The sequence below is a fragment of the Triticum urartu genome, chromosome 6A, assembly GCF_056163025.1.
Source record: "Triticum urartu cultivar PI428250 chromosome 6A, HENAU_Tu73, whole genome shotgun sequence".
In the NCBI taxonomy this organism is placed as follows: domain Eukaryota; kingdom Viridiplantae; phylum Streptophyta; class Magnoliopsida; order Poales; family Poaceae; genus Triticum; species Triticum urartu.
The window spans coordinates 151,043,997-151,051,882 of record NC_141878.1 but is presented as its reverse complement, the minus strand read 5'-3'; the positions used below and the strand labels follow the sequence as shown (position 1 = coordinate 151,051,882).

The 7,886-nt window shown below is 41.6% G+C and overlaps 1 long non-coding RNA gene across 2 annotated transcripts; it reads right to left on the bottom strand.

The window, feature by feature from the left end:
* Window positions 1–398: 398 nt before the first annotated feature.
* On the bottom strand, window positions 399–7,129 carry LOC147964541 (uncharacterized). Of its 2 annotated transcripts, XR_015607706.1 has the most exons (5): window positions 6,788–7,129; window positions 5,510–6,582; window positions 5,200–5,434; window positions 5,033–5,109; window positions 399–602 (listed from the first exon to the last, which is right to left on the bottom strand). It is a non-coding gene; the product is annotated as an uncharacterized LOC147964541 (long non-coding RNA). The 2 variants fall into 2 exon arrangements; XR_015607705.1 differs by lacking the exon at window positions 399–602 and having other exon boundaries at window positions 4,808–5,109.
* Between the last annotated feature and the right edge of the window lie 757 nt (window positions 7,130–7,886).

Genomic DNA, 7,886 nt, shown 5'->3' with positions numbered 1-7,886 from the left:
AATGCATCTCCATATTGTTTCTGGGTGATCATAGGGCTTTTTTTGTTTGTTTTCTACTACACTTCCCAACAATAAGTTCCATTCCAAATCTCACAAGAAACCAACAAGACTAAATATGTCATGACTTAAGTCCAGCCATCATTGGGATGAGTCATCGACAACCACCAATATGTTGGTTGCCTAAATGTTGACGACCATGTTCATCAAGCCTAGCCAATCCCGAATCATGGTCCAAATGCGCTACCGCACGATAGCATATTTGGGTTAATATATGTCGGAAGTGTCTAGTCTACCATTTTAAAACATGAAATACATAATACTATGACGCATTGCTCATTTATCAACAGCCTTTAACATCGAACGACAACAAAAGCACACACATTGAGGTCAAATTATCCAGCTCATATGGTCGATAAACATAAATATATGCTTAATTGAACAACCATCTGAAAATGCACCAACATATAAAGAGGCACCTCTCCACAGCCTTATCTCCCTACGCTATCAATTCCAAGTTTAAGAGCCATGGCGGCTCGCAAGATCACAACAACAATGGCGGCGATCATTGTTTGGCCTTCCTGTCGCCTTTCACCGGTAAGCACCTGCAAAACACACAAGAAAGAACATGCATATCTTAATCTCTTGGATGATGCATGTCATGATGGATGTTGCCTCTCGTCCTCATCATGTAATTTAACAACGCCAGACACTCTTTATTGAAAATAGTCGAAGCAGCCGAACCTACGTGCGGCACCCACCCCTGTGCACCTTGCCCTGTGCCGGACATCTGTGTTGGAAACAACAAAGACGCTTGTTGCGCCTGGTGCATCAGCGAGAAGTATGACACGGGGGCTTGCTACGACGACCCAAAAATGTTGCGCATCTGCATGTGTGAGTCGCCATGCTAGGCGCATGGTGGCCGGACGCCGAAGCAAGATTAGGTGGGTTATATGCGGGGTGAATTTGGTTTGTTTTTGCATAAAGATGAGATGAGATAGTCCAAGAAATGCCAAGAATGCTAGCGTGTACGCGTTGCCCTTGCTCGGATTTCCTTCTAATCGTGAAGATGTTCCCTATTCATCTATTCCTCGATCTATTCCTAAAAAAAAGTACGTATCTATTCCTCGATCTCGCGTGCTCATGGCCGAACCAAACAAACCGGAGGCAGCCGTCGTTTCTTGTTTCCCTTCCTCTCGCGGCAAGCCGATGGTGGGGATGGATGAGGGAGCGACGTTGATGCTGGACTTCAAAGGTGGTGGCCCGTGCAGTTCTATCCGACAACGGCCATGGTGGCAGCCGGGGATCTGACGTTGCAGATGCAGGTCACAATTTGCGTGCCGGCGAACTACGCGGCTCTCCGGTCTCCAGGTGATGCAAATCGTCAAGCGCCTCCTATCTCACGTCAGTCTAAATCGCATCATGGCGATTGCCTGATCAGGTGGTCAACGCTGCTCCGATCAATCCGAAGTAACATCAGACTAGCTATCTACTTCCTATATCTATATTGCTAATTGAGTAATTTATCTATGTTCACATGCATGATACATAGGTTGCAGTGTTCAAGCTTTTGACGTAATTTAATTTTTGGTTTTTAGCAGTGCGTATTATCATGTCGACCCCATCATAAGTGAAATTTTATGAATGATTGTTAGAAATGGTTGAAAGGTAATATGTATACATTATTTGATAAGAATGTCGCTCTTGGTGCATTTAAGCGATAATATATGTACTCCTATAATGTTTATGTGAAGGGGCCCCGACTTTTGGTTTCACCCCGGGCCCCTGAAATCTCAGGACCGGCCCTGCCCGAGCATTTGCGCGCGACTAGATTTTCTATGTGTTTTTCATACCAATGAGATGTTGAGTTAGTCGTACAAAAATATAGAAAAACATATAGTCATATACACAATGTGGAAACTCATTTTTCATCATTTGTCATCGTTTTCAGTAAGTTGTATATGGACATGGAATTCTTTTTATTTTATTTACTAACCTATGTGGCTATTATCCTAGATATGCCTTTCAAATAAAACATCATAGTCAATATGTATATCATGAGGAAATACTTTTTGTGGGGTCACGCGGAAATACCTTTTTTTGTTTTATTGCGCATATTAAGTTGTTGGCAAAAGATTTGGTATGTGGGAACAAAACAACATAGCACTGTGCGCCGCACATGTCATGCCAATCTACATATATTCTGGTTGGATTCTTTCTATATAAGAAAAATATAAGGCCCTTGCAAGAATTGACCAAACAAAGATAGCTATATGGATGAGAATACAATACATGCATTAATCCGACGTCGATGGTCTAATCAACTGGCTAATCTTTTCTTTTTGATAGGTTTTGAGATTGCTTGATTATCGCTTGTGCCGAGCACCCGAGCGGCAACTGGCTATCCTTGTTTATCCTTGTTTTGTGAGCCAATTTATTTGTAACGTGTGAACATGGCATTGGCTTCCATGGAGTATAGGAGCACACGCTAAGCATATTACCTTTTTTTTTGCGAAAAGTTAAGCATATTGCTAGCTCAATCGAATAGGCCACATCCCATAGAAGTATCGCTTTCTCACATTTTTTTTTCTTTTGCGCGGAACAGTAGTTCATGAATTTTTTGTGAGATTGTGGTTGTTGGGCATGCTGTCACGACGTGCTGAATCTCAAGCCTGTCATGTCGTCCGATGGTGGATTTTACCGGTGCGAAGGGCACACTAGCCTGCTAGTTTTTTTAACATAGTACAGACGCAAACGCTTATATACACGCGTACACACTCATCTCTATGTATGCACATACCCTACCTCGATGAGTACCTTTGAAAGACTGAGCCGACATATCAACTTGAAATTTACGAAGTCATCATAGCCACCTCGTCGTCGACAAGAACGTCTCCTCCCACTGAATGCACATCGCCGGAAATTATGAAATAAGAGCCTGTTTGGGACTGCTCCGCTTCACCAAAGTCGGTTTCGCTCCACTAAATTCACTTTGGAGCAGTTTCATTCAGAAGTTGTAACACTACCAAAGAGAATGTTTGGCTTCCATCTAGCTCCAGCTTCAAGAATGAGTAATTTGGTGAAAAGGATCTATTTGATTGGTCGAGGGGGGAGAAACGAAGGGGTATCCACTTACTGATGGCAGTGGTGAGTAATTTCCACCCAACTCCAGCTTCTAGAGTTTTTTGAAACACCCCCTGAAGAGCTTCATAAAGAAGCTGGGAGTTGTGCCCCGGATTTTAGTTTTTTTGTAGAGCAACATACCTTGAAGCTATCCCGTTTGGTTTGTGTTTTCTGAAGCGGAGCTGAATTTTAAGGAGTAGAGCAATCCCAAACAGGCTCTAAATCCATGAATAAATACGACTACCAGGACTTGAACCCTGATGGGCTAAGGATACCACCGTCTCTCTAATCATCCAACCACAGGTTGGTTCGCCTAGCCTGCTAGCTAGCAAGACGTGGATGGATGCACATGCGCGAGAGGTTGCCTTCTGCCAGCTTCCATGTTCGCGCTTCAAATTAAAAATTATCATATGATGTATAGATGGAACTTTTACTCATGTAGTTTCCTTCTGTTTTTAATTTGAATTCCGTATATACAACATAAGCTAACTTTATATTCACCTAATATTTTTTATTCACCTAATAAAAAATGAAAGTGCTAATTTCCTTGCACACCCTGATTTCTAAGTCATATATAATAATTGTATTCCATGTCCACCTAATAACTGATTCATTATATATAGTGCCGTTGGAGACTTGGAGTTCAAAGAAAAACAAAATGGTTTATCTTTTTTTTCCCTAAAAAGGCAATTTATTGTATTTATTCAACTATTAATAGTTATATTATGGTAGGTTAATCTAAAAACTCTAATTTAGATACACCATTGTATATTGTAATCGCGATGATCAACAGTTGAGCTAATTAATTTGCCGACATGGACGAACCTGGTTGAACCTACGAGGTTCTCACATCCATTTAAAGTTTCGACGAAACCCGTTCAGCCCGCCTAGTTTCTGGACTAATTACTTTGATGAACTCTTGTCGAGTTTGTTGTTAGAATCCGGGCCCATGCACGTATGAGCTACTCGTACATCATACCATGCCTTTTGCATGCAAACGAACTCATGCATGTAAAGTAGTGAAATTGAAGATTATTTTTGGTTAAATGATGATTTGAAGATCCAATCTAACGCTTACCTACGTAGTGCCGTTGAATATGTTGGCGCCCGTACGAATTCCTTTTGCCAATACGCTGGCTTTGCCCAGTGGCGAATCCAGAAAGAAAATGTAGGGTGGACTCAAAGTTAACCGCATAAAAAATAAAACGTTCAATTGAAGAAAAACAACATCATCTCCTGGTACATTTGTCCAAATGTGCTACAACTTTCTCAGAATACTACTGGAAACATGTAGTATTTACTGGAATTTTCCTGAATTTTTTTAAAAATATTAAATTTTGAACTAAATTTTGAAATCGCTTAGCTAAATAGCCATTATCTCCTAGGCCATTTGTCCAAATGTGCTCAAACTTTCCCAGAATGCTACTGGAAACATGTACTCCCTCCATTCCACAATGTAGTGCTTCCTCTATCCTCGTGCTTTAACTTTGACCATAAATTTAACTACCAAGACCGATTGCGGCGGGAGCAAAAGTTATATCAGTGAATTCGTATTCGAAAGTTTTTAATTATGTAACTTTTTCTCCCGCCGCAGTCGGTCTCGTTTATTAAATTTATGGTCAAAGTTCGATCTCGGGAAGCGCGGGCGCACTATATTTTGGAATGGAGGGAGTAGTATTTACTGGAAATTTGTTGGAATTTTTCAAAAATATTGAATTTGAACTAAATATTTGGTATTGTGAATTTAAACAGAGAACATTTGCCAAACCAGTGCTCAAAATAACATGAAATTTTTCAACAAAAATACTAGTAACATGTTTAGCCATACTAGAAAGGTTAATACAATTCACACACCAAAGCATCAAAGTACTAGAGAAGCAACAACAAAAGACAATGAGATGTTGCTTCTTACTAAGTGATATTGTAGTCACAGAACACCTCCTCACCAAAATATAGAAATGTATGCCCAAGTCACCAACCACAAGCCATCTGTCCAAATTAGCACATTTGTTAGCGAGACAACAATAAGTCATGCACAACCAGTACTAGGTATTAAATTATTAACACTGACATCTATACCTCTAAGAAATCACATTGAACTCATGAGGCAAATGTCCCTTCCGATCCCTCATTTTTTGGAATTGTATCATGATCTGGTCATCATGAATGCTTCTAAATATCACTTTATCACAGTAGCAAACCATGAAATTCCAACATATCAACCAAAGCTTCTTTAATTCCAGCAGATGTACAATCTGTGATGTGCTTAATGGCAAGGAATCTCTCTTGGAGCACCCCGTGATCATCTAGAAATCTACGTGCAGCAAGAAATCATATTAGTAAACATTACTAGTACAATATAAAAACACTAAAAGATGGTATGTGTTACCTCACAATCACCGCCATTTGCTCCTTTATTGAGCAATCTCTAGCCTCATCAATAAGTATTGAGAATTTCTTATCTCCAATGTCATTCTTAATAACTTTGGTTACCTCCATTGCACAAGCAGCAGCAAGGTCCTTTTGGATGTCAGAACAAATCATTTGTGCATTTCCAGCCCCCTTATCAAATGCCTCCTTCACATCTTCCTTCTTGTTCTTGTACCAGTCCAACAACTCTCTAAAATTGCCCTTATTGATGGAAGTGGAGGATTCATCATGCCCACGAAAAGCTTCACCTTGTGCTATGAGATACCTTGCACAATCCAATGATGCAGTTAGGCGGATTTTATAAGATATCTCAGACTCCTTGCTGTACACAGGGAATTTGGTAGCCACACTTGCTTGTTGATTGTTGAAATCATCGCAATCTCCCCTAGCAATGTTGTGGTAACTAGATTGACCACCAACGTGCTTTTCAAAACTAGCTAGACCTGTTTTCCAACGAGTGTAGCCATCTTTCATGAAAACATCATTGCCAAATCTAATGGCCTGGGATGGTTTCTTGAAAAGAAAGCAATGAAAGCAAAACGCAGCCTCCTTATCCACACTGTATTCCAACCAATCAAACTTGTCGAGCCACGCACGTTGAAAGGATCTCCAAATTTTACCATCCTTTGTCTTCTTGAATGTATGCCCAACAGCTTTGTTTCGTTTGTTCAACAAATAAGCTCTTCGCACATCACTTCTTCTAATTTCAGGGGCATAACTTCTATAGGAATTCTAAGTCCTGGATCAGCAATAATTTGACTTGGATGAAACTCTAGTATAGGCATTCTTGGTTGGTTTGTACTTTCATCAAATGTGGTGTCATTTCTATCATCCCTTGGGGTTGAGGGATCAGTTCTCTCATTAGTTGAAGGAGGAACTATGGTCACTACAATCAGGGGAAGGGGATCTGGGTTCACATTCTCTGGGATCAGTGGACTGGCTGGGATAGGATCAGGTTCGACACGAGGAGTGATTGAACTACTTGCAAAAAAACTGTTTATGCTCATATTTTTTCTCTTCATTTCTGTAAATCTGCAAATAGAACAATCCAGAACAAGGCAATTCAGTAGTACTTTCAACATCTCAATAAATATCATTCACTAAAATGAAGAAGAACATTTCTCTATATCATGAACAATAAAATCATTTGCAGTACATTTGGTCAAACAACCAATTAGCAGAAGAACAATAACATTTCTCTATATCTGCGACTCGTTGGCTGCTGGCGAGTCCTTACCAATGCCCGCGATGGGTTGGCTGTTGGCGCGTCTCGTGGGCGCGTGCGCGCCTCGCTGCTGGCGCGGAGCGGCGGACTAGGGAGCCGGGGTCGGAGCAGCACGCAGGCAGGGCGCAGCCGCGATGGGTTGGCTGTTGGCGGCTTGGCGCGGCTCGTCGGTGGGCGCGTGAGCACCTCGCTTCTGGCGCGGAGCTCCGGCAGTCCGCCGCCCCCGCCGGCTCCCTGGTCCGCCGCTCCCGCAAGCTCCCTTCTCGGCTGGTCCGCCGCCGGCGCTAGGTCTGGTCGCGGGAGTGTGAGACGGCTTGGTCTCGTCCCTGGATGGCTTGTTCGCTGCGTGTGGGCATTGGGCTGTTGGTTGTGTCTCCTTGTTGGGCTGCTGGGCTGAGACGAATAGCAGTAGTAAAAAAAAAATTCTTTTTTTCTGAGGGTAGGCTACAGCCTGTTGAAGCCTGGCTACTGGACTCGCCACTGGCTTTGCCGATGTGTATGGATTCCTTTTTTTAATGACTATATGACTCCTTTTGCCTATACGCTGGCCTTGCTGATGGAATATGTGGCTGTATGGACTCTCCCTTGCACGCTGCCTTGCCAAGCTTAGGTCAACAAATCACTGCCGTTCATTTATCACAACTTTATAATTTTAAACCTTCACTGTTCGTTTTCTATCATTTTAATAATATAATAGATGTTGTTGTGGAGAATATTTTTTTAACAGAGTTGTGGAGAATAATTAGTGTACATGGGTATTTCTATGAAACGGACATGTTAGCCCACCAATGTATACTACGAAACATCGTTGCCTAGAAATTTGGTGGTCTTATTGGCTCAGACACCCATTTAACACAAGCGGATCCAATCCCTAAAAAAACATGAGAGAAGTCAAAAGAAAACTGTAAATCAAGACCTAAATCTTATATTTCACTTTCAACACAAATTCAATGTGTGCCATGTGTTATTCATCAGGACAGGTCTCACCTGCTAACCGTGAGACCTGGTCTCATATAATTTTTTTTCGTGCTGGGAGATGTGAATGAGAGATTGCGATTACAGATACTAGATAAATTAGGAAACTACATCAATGAGTACATTTTCACGTTTA